This window comes from Malurus melanocephalus, unplaced genomic scaffold, assembly GCF_030028575.1.
Source record: "Malurus melanocephalus ecotype Western Australia unplaced genomic scaffold, MMel_1.1 scaffold_13, whole genome shotgun sequence".
Classification (NCBI taxonomy): domain Eukaryota; kingdom Metazoa; phylum Chordata; class Aves; order Passeriformes; family Maluridae; genus Malurus; species Malurus melanocephalus.
Window position 1 is genome coordinate 3,020,989 of NW_026623245.1, and position 9,108 is coordinate 3,030,096.

The window sequence follows — 9,108 nt, forward strand, 5'->3', positions numbered from 1 at the left end:
AAAAAAAAAGGGGTGGCAGAGAGCCGAAAATGAAATTAAAACCCCCAAATATTTCTCCACTTGAAAGTTGTTAAATAATTGAAAGAGTTCAAAGCAACTTTATTGTATTCAAAGTAGGCAATTGGGGAGGGGCCGGTGGAGGAAGGGGGAAGAGGGAGCTTCATCATGTGCCATCAGCTAAGTCTTTTCCAAGACAGGGCTTTGCAAAAGTGAAATTTCCTAACTAACTTATGTGGCAAGCRGGAGCTACCTCCACTTTCTTCCCTATTTGCCCACTCCTTGGTCGTCACCAAAATATTTACCCTGGAAATATGCATTTTTTGATCTAGAAAAACAGAAGAATAAAAATATAACTACATGCTCAACTGTCAAGTGTTTTGAAGTGGAGTTTTAAGGTTATTTTCTTCCTGCTGCTCTTTTCCAGGGCTGACAAATTTTTCTCTTTCCAGCAAAGGAGATGTGTTTTACAGTTCATTTAAGAAGGTGGGGACTGCTGGTAGCAATAAATGTTCTAAAARAGAGGCACACCAGAGTAAGTTTTGGGAGAGGAGGAGATCGAATATATGAAGAATTGTTATTGCAGTTTTCCATGGAATCATASAGTGGTTTGGATTGGAAGGGACCTTAAAGATCATCTAGTTCCAARCTCCCTGCCATGGGCAGGGGGGCTATAGAAATAACAACACAGGTGCTGGCTGCATTTTTTATGGTGGGGGGTCTGCTTCTCATAGAAAAAGGAAAGGAAAAAAAGGGATTTTCCTTGTGGAAATGAGGCTGAYTTCAAAACCCAGCCAAAGCTTAGAAATGACCACCTCCAGCCTGATTCAATATTTCCTTATATYAGCTGGGAGAAGCTTTATTCAGCTCCATCCACGTTCCCTGGCAGCCGCTGGCATCACACATGAGCTCGTCTGTGCCAAATATAAATAAAGTTCACCCAACACACAGAGCCTCAAAGCATCCAAGATTTTCATCAGGCTTCAAGACTCATTGTTGCCGAGCCTCACGCTGCTCTTTCAAAACAAGGAGCCTTTTCTGCATTCTGCTCAATGATCTACAGTCCTCCAAAATCATCTATTTATTTATGCTCTATTCTGGGATTTGCCCTCTGTGATGAAAAAGAAACAACACTGCTTGAATTGTGTGGAAATACCAGGCTTGCTTGGCCCACTTTGGGGAGGTTAGATAAAGACTGGGAAAGGCAAAGTGATTTTTAGTTGCCCAGCACTGGGCCCACGGGGGAAGAGAAGGAAAAGCCAAATAAAGTGACAAGATGGGGCCTCGTTGCCAGATCAGTTCTTGCTATACACAACAGCACATTAGGGCTAAGGAAAATGGTAAAATCAGAGTATATTGGGTAAACTTGATTGGATTTGTTTTTCTTTTTAATTAAAACAAAGTCCCAAAAAATAGCCAAAATCCACTTTGCTAAACACTTTAATTTCAATGTGACTTTCACGGGGAAAAGTTTCTCAGCTCTAGGATGAAGCTTCTGACCCCAAGAAACAAGGTAAAAAGTCATCCCAGAATAGCCGAAAGCGAGACATTGAGGACRCTCCCCTGGGCTGTGAGAAACCCAGTTTCCAGTCCCTGTTTTTCCCTGCCCAATACAGCCAAGGGCAGGCAGGGACTCACAGGGAGCTGGGACTTCCTGCCTCGTCCCAGGTCCCCTTTATGGGACTTCCATGGAAAGCCCATTTCCCTGTCACATGCAAGAGCTTAAGGAAAGTCACTCGAGGCTGGGATTTGTGAAATGAACAATTTACCTCCAGTAAAGGTCTTCCCTTGTTAGAAAGTCTCTTCATCTCTGGAAAGCTGCTGTAAACAGTTTGTGTGTGATTTATGTCTTGTGCTCTGGAAAGCAAAGGCCATATTCTTGCTCTCGCCCCTCTTGCTCCCAGGCTGTGATCCCAGGTCCAACACCTGCTTCCTTCACTCCTTACAGGAGATCCAACCCAATTCAAACCTCCCACAGCAAAGTTAAAYCACGGCCAGCCCTCATCCATATCACAGGATACGCTATTCCCAGCATCCTACTCATGGGAAAAGCATCCTGTAAAGGGTCTCTCCTTGGAAAGGCTGCCTGGGCTTTCCAGGTGATGATGGAGGAAATGCCATGGATGTGCTTTCGTGCTCAGAGGGGCAGCAGCAAGGTGAGGACACGTCAGATCCCACTGCAAATGCCATGATCCCATCATCCAGTGGCCAATATCAGGTGGCCCCAGATGGGCACCACGTGTAATGGACCCATGTACCCACCACTCTCCCTCTCTCTGTTCTGGAGAAACCTTATTTATTTCTCTGCCTCTGCTCCCCAGTGTATCAGTCGAAGGATGATTCTGTCTCTTCCATTCTTGGGCGGATTAATTATTTAATATTTGTAAAGCACTTCAAAGATGAGAAATGTTAAGCATTGTTATTACCCACATGAGTAGGATGACAAGGGCTTTTTCTCATCTTTATAAACTTCCTGGGGAAAAACAAGAACTTAAAAACCATCTGCAAACACAAGAGGTGAGGAAGATGCTGTGACCAGCACAAGTCCAACACATTCAAATGCAGGCAGGATTGGCCCTCTGCACCCAGAGTTAGATTAATATTTCCAAAATAATGGGAATAATCAAATATATCCAATGGTGCTTGAAGCATGTCCCTGTCTTTTGCTTGGGAAGGGACACACGAAGCAGCCGCCAGCATCCAAAGCATCCCAAGGCACYCCACAGAATGAGGAAATTTTTGGCACAGAAGATGGCTTGTAATAAAAAGCAAGAAAATGAGGCAAGCTTCCCCAATGTGCACCTTCCTACTCCTCTCCAGCACCCTCCACACATGCCAAAGGTTGGGGAAAATCACCTTACACTTCAAAAAGCACCTGTAAATATTCATGTGGTCTGTGTCACTTAACATCAGCACACTCCTTTTCCCAGCTTGGCCCACAACCTGTTCACACGTTAAACTACTTAGAAAGCACTTTCTTTTCGCTGACAATCTTTGAAGTAAATATAAAATATAAATATTTTATTTTAATGGGCAGAACCACAAGCACAGTTCTTCTGGAATACTTGGAGTATTACACCAGAAAAATAATGCATTTTTAATTAGGCTTGAGGTTCCCACCACTGCTTTCCCAGCTTGAGGCTGTCATTGCCCTCCTCCACTGCCCAGCTTTCCCTTTGGCCTCAGTGTCCCTCAGYGAATAGGAATAATCAGTCTTTACCCATTTCACAATGTTTGAGCTCACATTTATAGAGTGCCTCAGCTGAAAGCATTTAAAACACACATAGGAGAACATATCCGTGTGAGTGTGCAGAAACACGCTCTCTTTCCTGGGGTGACAACCAGCTGTAAACACAAATCACACTATTTTTGTCATCAAAATTACTGAGAAGAGGCAGAAACACAACACACTATAGATTCCTGGGCTCTATTTKAATCTGACAAACTGCAAACATCTTTCCTTTAACTACTTCCCAGCGTCTTGAGCCTCCAGAAGAGGTGGTTCTCCTCCTCTCCTCAGTTCTGTTCACCTATTCAGTGCCATCCTCTTCATGCTGTACTGACAAAATAACTATTTTTCAGCGTGCCAAGTYCTTTCCTGGTTCTCCAAGTTGACAATCATTAATCTGGGCATCATGTTTAAAACCTGCACCTGCCTGCTATAGGAAATTCATGGATGCTTCTTTATATGATAGATAATACCGTGATTAGAGATAATTTCATTATCATAGATAGCATTTCCAAGGCAGAGCCCCTGGCTAGAAAAATAAACTGTTCAGCAAAGCCACTTCAGTTCAGGAGTTCAGCTATTTGGGATTACGGTCTCATCCTGGTGGGGGCTCACATTTGCTGGATGTCACAGCACTGCTCAGCCCAACAGGTTGCCAGCTAAGACAGAACGTTTTTCCATTTAGAGGGTGGCCCTTGGGTTAGGGATGAGCATTGTGACAGAATCACAGAATGATGTGCACTGGAAGGGACCTAAAGAACATCTAATTCAACCTCAATGCCATCTAGGATCACATCCTAACCCACAAAACTTGTACAGAATCACCTTATAGCTAGATAAAGAGGGACAAAAATACAAATGCAAAAAGGCAAACTGTATTAAGAAAAAGTTGCACATCTTTGTAGAGGGGAGGAGTATATTCTGATTTCTCATATCATTTATGTCTGTGCATACATATGAGGAAGAAAAAAATACATGAGATGCAGATAACTTTTGAGATGAGGAATCCTTTCCCAGGAAATCCAGAAAATATTTTCAAAAGGCTGGTGTAACCCATACCTAGATGAGTAAGCACTTACTGGGGAGAGAAAATAAAAAGGGGTTTTTAGGAAGTTAAGCACTGTCAGTGTGGCTGCACACCAAGCTCGTGCTTGCTCCCAGCCATGGCTGTTCTTCAGTGGGAGTTGTCACTCCGGTGCTAATAAAATGTGATGGTCTAATTGTATTAGCAATTTCCCATCATGTTATATTAATATGCATCATACTAGTATCCATTTTCACTAATGTGACATGAAAGGCAGTAATTTGATTACTTTTCCCTATGATTATGGGGAGGGAGCTTGGCCTTCTGGATGGCCATACTGCAGGCAGCCAGAGCCTTGAGCTCCTGCTCCTGTACCTGCCCCCAACATTCTGCTCTGCCTTGAAGAGATCACACCCCACCTTTGGGTGTCTCAGTGCCACAGTGCTAAATACAGACTACACAAAGTTTGGGTGAACCTTGAGTCAAAGCAGACATTAGACATGGGAATGATGGGCTGGAGCATTGTCCATCCATCGTGGTGTTTCCTTCTATTTTCATGTTTTCCAAMGCTCTTAACCACCATCTCCATTAAAATGGATGGAAGTTCTCACTTGGGGAAGGCCTCACCTTCAGCCTGACAATGCACATCAGTGATGCTTTCCCTGCTCATAAATCACTTCTTCCCTCTTTCATGGACAAGCCTTTTGGAGCTCCTCTGCTACCACATTCCTTCTGCTGTGCTCCTTAAAGAGGCAAATAGGGATGCTTATACTGCAAAGGGAATTTCTGTCCCAGTGCTGAACTTATTCTGCAGATTTCACTCCCATTCCAAGCTCAGGGTTGTGGGGTTTTTTTGCAGCCTTGAGCAAATACTACAGTACCAATGTACTGGGGCTACAGCTATACAATGGGAATAATAAATTTTTTTTATTCTTTTCATGCTTTGAAAGTTTTGGGGTTTTTTTTGTAGCAAAGACTGTTCCTTTCTATGGCTATTTTTTGCCACTAAGATAACCTTGGCAGGTCCATGGCACAAACAAGCAAATCAGCATTCTCTCCATACCTGCAGCCTTCAGAAAACCCTGCAAAYTCATGATGCAGCCACCACTTATTTTCCTAATTAAAGAGCTGGTGACACTGGGAATATTCCTTCAGGACCACTCACCAGAACAGGTAAAGGAGGACTTGGGCCCAGAGAAGGTAAGACGTGCCCCCAACCCTGAGCAACCTTTCCCAGTGGCCACAAACCACTTGATGTGGCCACACAGCCCATTCCCAGCAAGGGCTTGTGTGTTAAATCACGCAAGTTTGGACAGTCCCACACCGCTGATTTGCTCYCCTGCCCAGAAGGATAGTCAAAACTCATCCAGCAGCTCTGCTTGCTGTGGAACAATAAACCATGGGAGAGCACCATAAATCCTGGTAATGTGCTCTGAGGAAGGCAGCCGCTCCGAGGTCAGAGCCGGAGCTTCTTGGGAATTTTCAGACAAAAGATTTTTCATCAGAAATTGCTGATTCACCGAAACTGAGGCTTTGCCATACAGCAAACCAATCTCACTGCAGCTTTCATTAGGGGAGATCTCCCTGGCCCCGGACAGAATTAATGACCGCAAGAAGAGAGGCAGAAATCTCCTCTGAAACAACCTGCAGCTTTCACCTGGCCCACAAGGGACCAGTGCCAGCAGCATCCTACAGATCCCATCGGCCCGTGCACACCAGGATAAGGCTGTCCCACACCTCCTTGGAGCAGTTGTGCCTCCTCTAAGGAATGAAATACCTATTTACCCTGGGATTGGGATGCTCTGTTCCAGAGGTCTCTGTGCGGACAACAGCAACAGGCCAATTTCTTTAAAACAAATGCCTTCCCTGCTTTTCTAGTTTAAAAAAAATCCAAGCCCCAGCAGTGATGGGTGCACAATGGTCAGTCCCCAGGTAGGGGTGGATTCCAGCTCTGAGCACCTTTCTGTGCTCAAAGGAGAGKGGAAAGCAGCAGCAGAGCCTCTCCCAACTCCCGATAGCTGGGCTATCAGTTGCTGCTGGAATAAATCAAAATCAGTTATGGGAAATGTAAAATTATCATTTGGAAATCACTCYCGCTGAATAATTCAGTCATTGACTTTCACATCAAACAACCATTCCAGCCACCCACACACGCAGTTCAGTCTCCTGCTTRGTTTTAAACTCTCTTTAATTATTGGCATTAACCTATTGCATCACCATTTCATCCAGATTCCATGCCGGGGGAGGGGGGGCCGTGTGATAAAGCACAACCAACTGGAAGACTTTGAGCTGTCCTTCTGCTCCTCCTGCCCAGCCTTGTGGAGCAAGGACATCCCAGCCACAAGTGCACCTCCAGCATCTCTCAGAACTTGTCCACAGGGAAAGCAGCACTCAATCACAGAACAGTTTGGGTTGGGAAGGGTCCTGAAAGATCATCTCATTTCAACCCTCCTGCCATTGGCSAGGATATTTTTCACTAGATCAGGCTGCTCAGATCCCATCCAGCCTTGCCTTGAACACTTCCAGGGATGGGGCAGCACACTTGTCCCATTCCCATCGCAGCTTGGCAGGAGTTGCTGCTACCACATCTCCCCCAGTCCCAGACAAAGAGTTTCTCCAAATACCATCTGCTCTTCTTCATACCTGCACGGCATCCCAGAATGCCCAGGCATCCCTTTTCAGGCTGTTTTTCAGGAAGCCTCTCATTAAGCAGCAAATCAGACCAGTCTTGTGTCCTCGCCTTCTCTCAGGGTGTTAATCACATCCAGCAAGCGGGACCCCACCACATCCCTGCCTCAATTAACATCCCTCATCCAAGTCCCCAAAATGGCCAGGAATACAAAAACTATATCCAGAGCAAAAGTTTATCCCTTTTGCCTWAAAGTCCCTCATTCTCCCTGCACTTTGACAACATGTTTAAGTTACTTTCACATTTTATTTGTCTACTGAGCTCCCAAAGTTGGGAAAATTAGTATTGTGCGTGTGGTTTGATTTAATTAGTAATTGGGGAAATAGGTCTGGCATGTTTCATGGAGGCTTGGGGAAATTGTCAATTAGCATTGTGTTAATTGGTGTCTGCTGTCCTTGCTTTTTAGTTTTTAACCCCTTTTACCTTGTTCCCACTTTCGGTATGTAAAAATCTGGCTGCTTATTATTCTTTAAGTAAAGGATTAATTGCTTGAATTCCTGCCTGTGCTGGGTGTCCTGTTTCCCCCTGTGTGGTGGGATTTGTGCATCTCCTCCAGGCACTGGTTTTGGACACCGGGGTGGAGTTATCCSCTGACCTGGTGTCACCCTGCCCGGGGCTGGCATCTCTCCCCTGCCACCAGCACCAGCCCATCTACCCAGCTTTTCCTCCCACAGCTTCCTTGCCTTTCCCCTCTCTCATCCATGCCATTAATCACTCTCTTCTTCCAAYAGGCACCAAAATCCCCACAATTTAGCAAACAAAAATTTGAATAAAGATGAGCAAAAAAGAGTGAGTTTGTCACAAAATTACAAAAGTAATCTTTGACAAATGAAGCATTAGCCAAAGGAAAAGGATATTCCCTTTAAAAGCTCACACTGCAGTCTTTAATTTGCCATGCTGGATGTCCAGGAATAAGYCAGAGGTTTGCATACCTACCTGATGGGAATAATTAATTAATTGTTAATTGTTATTAATAACCGAGGTCCTGATCTTGCAGACAGGCATGCAGACACTTAGATTTAGGACATCCATTTACACGAGGGTAAGGCACTGGCAATCACTTCCAAGAGCTACGCTCCCAGAGCCTGAGAGCATTTTAAATGCACACAAATTCCCAGCCCATGTGRGGCATCCCACGGCAGAGGGACACCCTGGACAAGAGAAGGATTTGTGAAGGCACAAGCACAATGCCAAGCACAAATGTTTCATTTCAGCACCTTGGCTGGRGCATCCCTATCCCTGAACAATTTTGGGTGCTGAGCCAGCTGAATCCCACCAGGCCTGACCCCGTATCCAGCTCCTCAGGCACGGCTTTGGGAARAGGCTGCAGCAGTGCCCAGGGAGGGATGCTCCCAAGGGTAGGGCAGGGGGCTGTTTATGCACCAGCTTGGCAGGKAGCCAGGAAGAGTGAGCAGGTCTCAGAATTATTCAGAGCACAATTAAAACACATCTTTCCAGGCAGAGCCATTTGCATGGAAAACRGCGGAGGAAAACTCCCTCCTTTGGTCGCTGCTTTGGAGGGGAGAGTGTGAGATGATCAGGTTAAATCAGCTCAACTTGCTTCAAAATCCACCTGGCAGAGGCCTCAGTGTTARACTTCACATTTTTCCCAGTGATTTCCAGTCAGCCCTGCCCCTGGAAGCCATGTGAGCATGGAGAGGGTGACCCAGTCTTGGAGCAGGTATTTGAGAACTGAACTGTTGATGCCCAAAATGACACAAACAGTGAAAAATTATCAAATCACACAAGACATGGTTAACCAACAACAGGCAGCAGCACCCACAACCCTCAGCAAGAAAATCTGCAGAGCCACCCGTAAAAGATGCTGCTTTCCAGGGAAAACTGCTGCCAGCCACAGCAATCCACCTGAGGAATGTAACAGGGGAATTGAAGGAGTCAGCACYATATTTGAGGGGGTAAATTCAACCAAGCCATGAGAAGGTTACAGGGGCTTTAAATGATATTTGCATAGAATTAGAAAGTAATAATTAAAGCRGTGAATCATTTGAAAGGAGCTACACTAATACTGTCTCACAATAATTATCTCACCAGAATTTCAGAGGCTGAATTATTTTCTATTGGATTTACAATTAATTTTGTAAAAATAACAAATCCTCCCTAAGAGGGACCACGGTACTATAATGACAGCACTTGAAAGTGCCACGCGGG